We start from the raw sequence: 12,425 nt of genomic DNA on the forward strand, positions 1-12,425 counted from the left end.
ATACAATTTTATTTGTATACTTTTTTTTTTGAAATTAATTTACAATTGGAATCAATGAAAGTATAAAATAATACAGTAAAACAGTTAAAACTTATGAAGAACATTAGAATTTATTGAACAAAAAAAAAATTAAAGTTTTTGGTCCTAGAACCTGGTGTGAGAAAAAAAAATCGGTTATGGAGTCGCACACCACGAATACTTCTTGTCCAGGACCAGTCGTATTACTTATTTAAAACAAATTTGAAGAACTTTGATTTCTTTTAGTTTTTGAATTTTGGAGAATAAGTTCTAAACTTAATTCTGTTTTTTATGCTCATAAGTTTTAGGTTAAAGTTAAACTAAATTGTACAGGTAGATGACTAGTTTATATTTTAGTTTACTTTAGTTATTTTAGACTTAATAATTGCAAATATTATACAGTTTTATAACAGTCGGATTTAATTTTAAGTATTTTACCTATTATTAACTAATATCAGTAAAAAGTATTTCATTTTAATGAAAACATGTATACACCTACTTTATTCTATGCTTCTATTCTTTCATTACATTAAGTATTTTTTCAGAACCAAGTTGAAGTGTGTTGATTCGTTAACACACAGAAACATATGTTGGTACAATAAAGGAAGATTACTGTACAATTTGTTTTTTATAATAAAAAATATCAATTTTACAAACAATTTGCTAAAATTATAAAATACATTGTAAAATAAAACTTTCTTAATCTAACATTAAAGTAAATGTGTTACAACAAGGTAATTAAGACTAATTTATGAAATTATGTTATGGACATTCATTAAACTGTATCCATATGGTGAATAACTCGATAACCAAGAGTTTTTTCGTACACCAGGTCCCAGGACAATTTGTTTTAAGCGATTTTTTTGTCCTTCAATTAACAGTAATAAACTCCACAGTTTGATAAATCCATTATAAATATTGTTAGAAATAGATTAAATATTTATTATAAGATTGATTTGTTCTCTATGATGGTTTAAATTTAAAAAAAAAAGTTTATAATTTAAATAGTTTTTATGGTTGGTTATGAATTTGTCTTCTTTATTATCGTTAATGTAACTAAGGATTACTGTTTAAATTTTTTATTAGTCCCTATTTTGTTACTTTCTAATTTAGCTACTTCATAATGAAAAGAAAAAAAACGGTAATTATAAATACCTTTTTATGTTTTATTTAGGAAATTATATATAAAACTTAGTTCATGTAAAAAAAAAATTAACAACTTTTAATCGTAAACTTTAGTTATTTTGATACATACAAATTATGAGTACTACGATAATGAATTAAGTTTAGTTATATGTTTTGTTTAACTTATTTATTTTCTTACCAAAATACTTATTACTTTTTTATTTAAATATACACCGAACGCACAATAAGACGTTTAAAAAAGAACTGAAGCTTTAAAACTGTATTTTTATTAAAATATATTCACAGTTTTTGGGTATTAAGTCTGTTCTAAACATGGATAATCTTAAAAGTATTGTTTGTGATGTTTGCAACAAAAGTTTTACATCAAAATACAGTCTGAATGTTCACAAAAGAATTCATTCGGGAGAAATGTGTTTTCAGTGTGATGTTTATGACAAATGTTTTATTCGAAAGGGTCATTTAACTACTCATATGTTGATACATAAAGGTAAGAAAGAATTCCAATGTTTTGTTTGTTTGAAAGAATTTTCATATAAACATGTATTAAAACGGCACATGGTTACTCACACCAAAGATAAAAATTTCAAATATGAAGTTTGTGACAAAAGCTTTAGTAGAAAAGATCATGTAAAAACACACATGTTAGTTCATACTGGTAAAAAATAACATCAGTGTGAAGTTTGTGAGAAGAAGTTTTTACTAAAAGGTAATTTGAAACGTCATATGTTGACTCATACAAAATTAAAAGACCACGAATGTGATATTTGCAAGAAAACATTCTCACTAAAAGAACATTTAGTTACTCACTTTAGAATTCACTTGGGAGAAAAGCCTTACGGTCGGGCAGAATGTGGAAAATGGTTTACAGATTGCTCTAGTCGAAATAGTCATATACGTGTTCATCATAAGGAACTAAGTAAACAACAACAATCAGAACTGAAGTGTAAAATACAAAGAAGTATTGTTCATGACTATCTTAAGTCAATATCTGAATACAATTCTAATTATAATTAGTTGTTCTTAGCAGATAGCTTGCTTTTTATAAAATCTTTAAATACAGTTTATAGTGTATTGTTTTGTATATTACTGTTTACAGATTTGCATCAGCCTACGTTGCACTAGCTTTGTTTATTTTTTAAGTGTTTAATGAACTAGTTGTATTTAAACAATTCCATGTAAAAATATAAAAACTTTATAATTTTGTTATTTATACTTTTTTGTTAACATTTTTTGTTGAATAGAAGTACTTAAATTTACAAAGCTAAAAATCTCCTAAATAGAATAATTATATATATTGTACTTTTTTTTGGTGTTGATGTTCGTTTTTTAAAATTAATAAAACATTTTTGTAAACTTGTTAATCTTTTTGTGTGACATTTACGAACTCATCATAAGGAGTTAATAAAAAACAGAAATCGATACTGAAGTGCAAAGTTCAAAGAACAATTGTTTATGACTATCTTAAAACAATCACAAGTCTAAAATCTAGAATGTAAGCGGTTTGCTTTTCGTCTAATTAAATAATATTAAAAAACTTTAAACTTTTGTTAAGTAATGTATAAATGAGTATAAAAATATATATTTATATTTACATTGATACATTTATGTGTAAATCTTATGTGTTCAATGTCGTAGTTTCATATTCTAAAAATAATCTATCGTATTAAATTATAAATTAATATATTTTTTTTTTCTTTATATATAATTTTAAAGCTACGTAAATGTACGTACACACTAGTGACGTTTTATTTCGTTTTATTTTTTATTGTTCGTTTAGTTATTTAAAATTATATACTATTATTATTAGTTAAAATTTATTAAGGACTTTAGTTTATCTTAGAAACAAATAAAACTAAAATATAAGTATTTTTAAAACACTAGTTACGATTTAATTTTAGAGAGTAATTCTTTTAGTTTGCTAGAATGTTGTAACGATAAAACCTTATAAAATTAAATAATAAAAAATGAATTGAAATGCTATAATTGAATAAAGCAAGAAAACTTTTTTCCTTAAGTCAAAATGTTTATACAATTTATAATTTTATTCTTTTATAACTTTTTTTTCTTAGTTTTAGAAAAAAGTTAGTTATTAGCGTAGATCAATAAATTTTGTTTTCGGTAACTACGCTTAGATATTCTAACTAAACTATTTTTTATTAAAATTCTACTAAATGTTTTCATACCTTTAATCAAACGTTTTAAAATGGTTTTTGATTGCTTTTATAGTATATTTAATAAAATATTTATTAAATGATTAAAATATCCACGATAATGTTTTTTTATAATAAGTAAATATAGTGTTTATTAAAATGTTATAATTAGCCAATCAGTATAAACGTATAAAAAAAAAACATTAAGCTCTTTTAGTTAGGAAATATAGTTAGTGTTTATTAAATTTTAGCCAAACTTTATACACAAAACATATAAGTTTGGATAAAGAACAAAAGTTTTTTTTCAGTCATAATTAATAAATATATTCCAAAATAAAAAAAATAGAAATTTCAACAAAACTGACTTTAAGTAAGGTAACAGTTTTTTTTTCGAGACTTTATTACTTGTCGTCAGTAATTTATGTAATGAGCTAAACAAAACTATCTAAAAGTTTTTCTTCAAAAACAAAAGAATAAATAAGTAATTTAAGTGATAAATGAAATGTGTATAAATTTAAAGTAATCAATAAATAAAACCGACATAAAGTTAAAGGAAACAAAATGGTTAGTTTAATAAAATAGAAAAGTTTAAATATATATATTTTTTTTTAGTTTTAAAAAACTTCTAACTTGAAAAGGTCAAAAAAAATATTTCAAGATGCAATTATTTTGAATATAGGTATTATAAACTTTTCTCTTAATGTTTATTAACTGTTTATTTTTCAGCTATTGAACATTTTTTAGTAGCATTTGTCTTAACTTGAGGTTTTACTTTTAAAATTACAACACACATTTGGGTAAAAAAAATTTGATTCTAGTTTTATATCATTTGGAAGTTTGTCCGATATAGATTATTTTATAGAAATAGTTTTACTTGTATACTATACAACTTTTATATAATTATGGTATTAGGCCTTTTAACTGCACTTTTATTACTGATTTCAAAACAAATATAATTCTCAGATTTCTTCATTGTACGTTGATTTTTTTAAGACTTTAATTTTGTTCTCAACACACACATATCTGCAATAAATGGTAGTTTCAAAACTACCGTAAAACCTTCAGGTTTATATACCTTCAGGTTGTTTAGGCTATGGTCATGTATAATTCAATTTGATTATCAAACTGAAACATTTCTTTTAGAAAATAATTAGTTTTAAGATTACTACTAACAAATTAAATTCGAAACCTAAAACAACATGTAATGATTTAAGTTTAGTATCAGTTTTAAGAAAAAATTTTAAATTATCTTATTATTAGTCATAATTATTTATATTAATGTCATTATAAGTAGCTGAACTGACATGGTCAGTCTTTGTAAAATAAAAAAAATCAAAGCTGGAAAGATTAAAAACAATATATATTTAAAAGAATGTGATAAGCTAAAAGATGTGCTAGAATTTGTTTTATTAGAACTCAATTTTTAATTATCAAATAATAACGTTTGTTGTAGAAGAAGTTTTTTATTTTAATTTATAATTATTGAATAACGCTTTTAACTCAGTTATAAGAATTATAGCAACTATGTATAGTTCAGGTAAAAATCATATTTTCCTTAAAAGTTTCCTTTTACAAACGGGCTATTAATAGTTATAAACTTTAAATGCCATCAAAAACAAATTTAAAATTTAGTAACGACTGCACTAGAGAATCTATTAAATTTATTGGAAATATCTGATTAAAAATCGTTTTTGTTAAAAAAAAATTTCTTTATATTTTTTAGGGACACTAGAAACAAGCCTAAACACGTCTGAACACGCCTCTGTCTTCGATATAAACGTTTATTTCCTAAACGATCAATTTTCTGCAAAACTATTATTCGACTTTCAACATTCCGTTTGAACAATCTGTTGCTCTATTACAACTGAAAAATACTTAAAAAAGTCCCTAACTAGATAAATAATAACAAAAACCATTGTTTTACTATATCTTATTCCAAAATTAATAATGGCTTTTTAACATATATTAAATATACAACTTAGCAACTAACACATATGAGGGTTACTCTTTACTAGTTTGTTATAGTTTTAAAATAGTTCGGTTATAAGTGTTATGACGATATACAATTATGACGATATATTTCAGCTTTATTTTGAACAATTATATTTTTTTAAGAATAAAGTTTTTGTAAAACTTTTAGACTTATTAACTAAAGTATTCAATTTATTTAGCTTTAATCTAGGATGTTTTAAAAACTTAGATGAATATTTCCATAATACGCGTTTTTTTTTTATTAAACGGTTTAAAAATTAAAAGTTATTATTAATCAATCATTTTTTTTAAACTTCGTTAAATACATCAATCTCTATTATTTTTTAACAAACTATTGAACATAATTTTGGCACTAATGTTTGAATTATGAGTGATTCTGGTCAAATCAAAAGTAATATGATTGTTAAAAGTATTACTTGTGAGATTTGCAAGAATACTTTTAAAAGTAAATCCTATTTGAATTTTCACATAAGAATACATACAGGAGAAAAACTATACAAATGTGATGTTTGTGACAAAAAATTTATCATCAAAGGTAGTTTAAGAAAACACTTGTTGATACATAGTGGTAAGAAAGAGTTTCAATGTTTTGTTTGTCATAAATATTTTGCTCGAAAAGGTGATATGAAACGTCACTTAGTTACTCATACCAAAGATAAACTTTTCAAATGTGATATATGTGACAAAACTTTTGCTCGAAAAAGTCATATAAAGACACATATGTTAGTTCATACTGGTGTAAAAGAACATCAGTGTGTAGTTTGTGAGAAGAATTTTTCTCAAAAAAGTCATTTAAAACAACACATGTTGACTCACACTGAAATACAAGCTCATGAATGTGATATTTGCAATAAGAAGTTTTCACAGAAAAGTGTGTTTAGTTAGACATTTTAGAATTCATTTAGGAGAAAAACCTTATGGATGTGCAGAATGTGGAAAATGGTTTAATCAAAGTTCTGCTTGAACTAGACATATACAAACTCATCATAAGGAACTAAGTAAAGAGCAACAATCTAAGCTAAAGTGTAAAATACAAAAAACCATTGTTCATGATTACCTTGCGACAATAGCTGAATACAATGCTAAGGAGACCTATTAAATGCAGTTAGTTTGTTTTAAAACTAAATTTAAAACATTATGAATATCTCAATTTATAATCTTACACTGAAATATGACAATCTAGTACAATTTTTTTATATATGATTGAGTTGTTTAAATTTATAAATATCATTTAAAATATATATATATATAAACATAGTCAATTTTATAATTTCAAGCCTGTTCATCGTTTTTTTTTATAAATAAAGGTACGTGAACTACAAAATTTAATAGTGATATATCTTATGAAAAACTTAAATAAAAAGTTATAAATATCGAAGTTGTCTAATTAATACATTTTTTTTATATAGCTTTAAAATATTAAGTGTAATCTGAAGGATAGTAAGTAATTATATAAAAAAAATTCTGAATTGATTTAAATGCTTATTTTAACATTCTATTCAAAATTTTATAATTATTAAGGTTGATGACTTAATGTTGACTTACGAAACGATTTTAGTTTAATAAAACTAAATAATTTAAATTGATTTTTTTATATATATTTGATTTTTATAGCTTTTTGTCTCTAAGATAAACAAATAAGTATTTGCTTGTTTAATGGTTTGATTTGATTTTTTATATACCCAATCAGTATTAAAAAAGAAGTTATGTGAAATTTAAATATTTCCTCAAATTTTAATGCCTACCAGTGTTAATTCTTTCACATATTTTCGGTTGCATTGGTTTAAAAAAGAATAAGAACTATGTTTCAAATAAAATTAAAAATAAAAATTTATATGACCGGTTTAGAAAAACAAAAACTAAAAAACGTTTTTGAAACAATATTCTCGAATAGTTACATTATTTGAACTACGTTAGCAAAAGTTCATATAATCATTTTTTTACTGAACAGAAGTATAATTGAAAAAAGCATTATAAAAGTAAGTTTAATGACCACTAAACAAACACGTTAACAGTTTTTTATAAAAGTACGTGGTGTAACGATTATTTTGTCTTAAACTAGTCAGTCTTTTTGTTAAAATAAGATTTATCTTTGATACAAAACTATACCTTTATTCGGGAATTTCTCAGACAAATCCCAGTCGATAAAATCTGAGAACTGCTTACCAACCAAGGGTAAGGGTTAGAAATGACGGTTAGATTAAAAACATATAAGTCGAAAATAAATAAAAACATTTTGGTTAGGATTTCACTAGATGATAATTATTAGTCAACCCGAATATTTATAATATAAGAATTTTCAGAGGTAGTGACTTACTGTTTTGTATCATATTTGGTTAGCAAGAAACTTTCATTCAGCGTCATATAAGGTTTATAGTTGTTTGACAAATTTATTTTATTTCTAAATAGTTTGATAATGTATTTATTTAAATTTAACGATTGTTACTTAGCTGACACTGTTTCTCACAAAGAATCTTCAGAGCTTTTTAAGCAACAATAAGACAACACAAAGCACATAAATATATATAGTAAGATCAAGTAATGAGTAAGCAGTTAATCAGTAATTAGTTAGTTATTGTAATTATGTATTTTCGTAAATATAAGGGAAGTTAATTAATTGAAAGAAAAACAAAGTAAAAATGATCTGCAAAATAATACTTATAAATAAAATGAAAATAACAATTTATAACAATATTAGCCTAATTTAAAAACGAGAACGCAACAAAAACATAAACGCTTAAAATATCGATTTTAAACTATATTATCGTAAATATGATTTACCAGATGTAAAAAAAATCTTTTAAAATCTTTTTAATTAAAGATAATAGTTGTAAAACTTTTAAATTCATAAAAAATAGTAACAGTTAAATGTTAAGTCATCGTTTTAGAAAATCTTTCATAATTAGATTTTAAAAAATCAGTATTTCTTAGTGACCATTCTCAAACTTAATATATTTTTAGATACTTTTAATTTTTTACATTAGTTTTTATGATTTTTCACACTTTATAAGGTTTTAAGATCTGCCTTGTTTTAGGTTTGTATAACATTAAAAAGAAAACATTTACTTAGCAAAAACTAACAAAATATTTTTAAATTTTTTAATGTTTTAAATTTTGAACCATAATAACATTTTAACTTTTATCTAGTTATTTGTTTAGATTTTTTATTGTTTACACTTATGATTGAAAACTAGAGACTTTTTTTTTTGATTATAAAAATAAAACTATTTTAGAGAGTTTTAAATTTAAATTAACAATAAAATTAACTAATAATAATAAGTTGAAACATATGATTTTTCAAACCATTTTAATTGGTTCTATAGAAAAACTTAGTACTACATAATAGTCTAAGTAAAATTGTTAATAATATTAGAGCTAAATAACAAATTTTAAACATAAAATAATGTTGAGTTTAGTTTTATTCTTTGCATTATTTATCATCGATACCAGTCTTAACGATTTTTAAAGAATTAACTAAACTTGTTTAAAGCTTAGTATTGTTTCTACTTTATCTAACAGGTATAAAAGTAAGTTTAATGACCACTAAACAAACACGCTAACAGTTTTTTATAAGTATCTGGTGTACAAAAAAGACCTCATGATCATTTAATCGTACAACACATGTTTATATCAACTATCTAAAGCTACATAACAATTTTCAACAGTAAAAATTTAATTTTCTCAAGCTTATAAAAATAACTGTATAGTTTATAGTAAGTAATCATCGTATACTATAACGCTGCTATTTTTAACATAAACTATACATAAACTTTATTTTTTTATCTTTTATCTTTAAGTAAGCGACAAACTGATTTGCTTTCCTGAAAAATACATTAAAGTAAAAAAGTTCATTCATAAAAGAACTTTAGCCATATTTTTAACGTTGCATAAATTTGAAAACTCAAATTAAAGTGCTCCATACATAAACTCAAATATTAAAGTTTTGTTAAAGGATTTTTACTTTAGCATGTTACTTAAAAAGTCTTTTTAGTAGAAAAAGTAATAACTAAAGTAACAATCATTGACTAATAAAAATGAAGTAAAATTAAGATTTGTTTGCTTTCTAACCTACTTGGTACTTTTATTTACACTTAAATTGTAATAAAAAAAATGTTGGCAATAAATAAGTGCTTTCTGTCTAGTTTATTATCTCATACATTAGCAAATTTGTACAAATATTAGTTTGACTGTGTCAGATATAAAAAAAAAATCTGAACACAAAAACAAAATAGTTTACAAAAACAAAAGTTTACTCTAGATTAAAATCAAAAATTTATATATTGCTTATTTAAGAATTTTTAAACTTAAAATTTTTGAATATATGTATCTTAGTACACTATTAAATAGAAAGTAGATAAATGATAAACTATTTTAAGAACAAAAGTTTAATTGTTAAAACAGCTTTGATCTTGTAAAATAAAATGTTTTCCAGTAAGTTTGAGAGTTATAACTGTTTCTCAGCAACTTTATATAAGTTTTGAGTTTAAAAGTACTATAAAAATTAAAAATGTAAGTTTTGTTAATAGTAATTTCATCTGATTAAAATTTGATGTGAACTACTTTGGTTATAAATTATTGTTTATTGTATAATATAGTTTTTTTTTAATTTTTAAATTTTTCAAATGATTTTTACTAAGTAGAGTAACTTTTAGTCATAAAGAAATCTAATAAATAATATTACAAAAAAAGTTGTTACTTAAAACCAGTGTTTTAAAGTTGTAAACCAAGTTTTTATTTTATAAATAAATAAAATATTTATTTAGACCATCTTATAATAAAATACAATGTTTCGGTTTGTTTTTGGCTTCAATTTGTGAAGTTTAACAAACTGTTTTAAAAATTTTTAAATTAAGCATTTTTTTTTATTAAACAGTTTTTACTATTTAAAAGCTATTATTAAACGATATTTCTTTCGTAATTTAAATTAAGTAAATCAATTTAAGTTTTTACACACTATTGAACATACTTTTTAGCACTTAAGTTTATACTATGAGTGATTTTGGTCAAAACAAAAGTGATATGGTTGTTAAAAGTGTTTCTTGTAATGTCTGCAATAAGACTTTCAAAACTAAATCTTACCTAAAACTTCACAAAAGAATACATACAGGAGAAACACCATACAAATGTAATTTTTGTGACATCTTAACAAATCATATGCTGGTACATAGTGGTAAGAAAGAGTTTCAATGTTTTGTTTGTTTAAAAGAATTTGCTAATAAACAGATTTTGAAACGGCACATGGTTACTCACACTAAAGAAAAGAACTTCACGTGTGAAGTTTGTGACAAAAGCTTTACCCGAAAAAGAGCATGTAAAGACACATATGTTAGTTCATACGGGTAGAAAAGAATTTCAGTGTGAAGTTTGTGAGAAGAAGTGTGCACAAAAAGGCAGTTTAAAACAACACATGTTGACTCACACTAAAGTAAAAGATCATGAATGTGATATTTGCATGAAGAAGTTTTCAATGAAATGTAGTTTAATCGATCACTTTAGAATTCACTTAGGAGAAAAACATTACGGTTGTGCAGATTGTGGAAAGTGGTTTACTGCTCGTTCAAGTCGTAGTTATCATATACGAACTTATCATAAGGAGCTAAGTAAAGAACAACAATCAGAACTGAAATGTAAAATGCGAAGAACCATTGTTCATGACTACCTTAAGACAATTTCTGAATATAATTCTAAGGTGATCAATTGTTAGCACTTAAATTACTTTTAAATTCAGTTAATCTAAACACTTAAAACATCATAATATATAAATTCACACTGATCTATGACACTCTAGCATAGTTTTATTAAATGCTGTTTAGTTAATTGAATTTTAACAAAACTGCTTTAAAAGCTATATAAATCAGCCTTTTTATACTTTCAACTTAGTTTATCGATATTTTTATTAATAAAAATACGTAAGCTATGGAATTAATTTGTAATATACAGTGTATTAAACTTAAATAAACAGTTAAAATAACTTAAATAATTTAGTAACTTAATATGTTTTTATATAATTAAAAAATGAGTTTTATATAAAGGATAATAAGTACTTTAAAATCAGATTATTTTCAAAGTATATTTAGTGCTCAGGTTGATGATTTAATGTTGACTTAGGAAACGATTACAGTTAGCAAAATGTAAAGATAATAAACTTGTCTTCTAATATAATGTTATATTTTTATAAAGTTTATTGGTCTCTTTAAAATTAACAAATAAGTAGAAGCTAGTTTAATGGTTAGATAGCTTTTATATACCCAATCAATAGCTAAATAAAATTATCTATTCGAAAAAAGATCAAAAGTAAAATTAAGAATCACGGTTTACTTACAAAAATAAAGAGCTACATTTTTAAAAAGAGATTAGTAATAGTAGGCGATAGAATATTATAAAAAAAAACTGATTTGTTAAAGAAATAAGATAAAAAATTTTGGTGTTACTACAAATGAAGTGGAGATGGCAAAAATTTTTAAATAAAAGTGTATTGTAAGCGTAGTAGAAAGACTTTAATATTATTTAATTAAATTAACGATGTGAAACTACTGCTACAAAAAAAAGGTAACAGTCTTATTAAAACAATTCTTTTTGTTTACTGTAACTAAAAAACGTTTTTTTTTCGTAGTTATCTAAATCATTTATTTTTTGTAAAATGACTTAAAGTACACATTTAAGTTAGTAACTAAAATAAACTAGTTATCTTAAAGGTAATGGTTGTTTATGTTTTTTATCAATGATTACAGTGATTTTTTACTTATATAACAAGTATTAAATGGTCTAATAAACAATAAAAAAATATTTTCTAAATTAATTTATTTTTGAATTATTTATGAAAGTTAATGTACTTATTTTTTATATTTTCATATAATTTTTAAAGAAAGTATAAATTACCTTTTTAGCACCAAATACTGATAAACTTTTTACCAAAAATTTTTCAGTGTATAAAATTTAACTTTTTTAAAAAAGTTATAACCTACAGTTTAAGTAATCACATGTTTGTTTTTAGTGTTGCTTATCTTCTTTAAAAAGTTAATTTAAAGTTATGTAAACTATTTTAGTTCTTATGTTACTAAACAAGATTCATATCACATCATTGAATACAAAATTCAGTTAATTTTCGTTTAGTTTTTT

The 12,425-nt window shown here is 23.0% G+C and overlaps 1 pseudogene; it reads left to right on the forward strand.

The window, feature by feature from the left end:
- The first annotated feature begins 5,672 nt into the window (after positions 1 to 5,672).
- On the forward strand, positions 5,673 to 11,010 carry LOC145839370 (uncharacterized; annotated as a pseudogene).
- The last annotated feature ends 1,415 nt before the right edge of the window (positions 11,011 to 12,425 follow it).

The sequence above is a fragment of the Thalia democratica genome, chromosome 6 (genome assembly GCF_965202585.1).
Source record: "Thalia democratica chromosome 6, ktThaDemo2.hap1.1, whole genome shotgun sequence".
Taxonomy (NCBI): Eukaryota; Metazoa; Chordata; class Thaliacea; order Salpida; family Salpidae; genus Thalia; species Thalia democratica.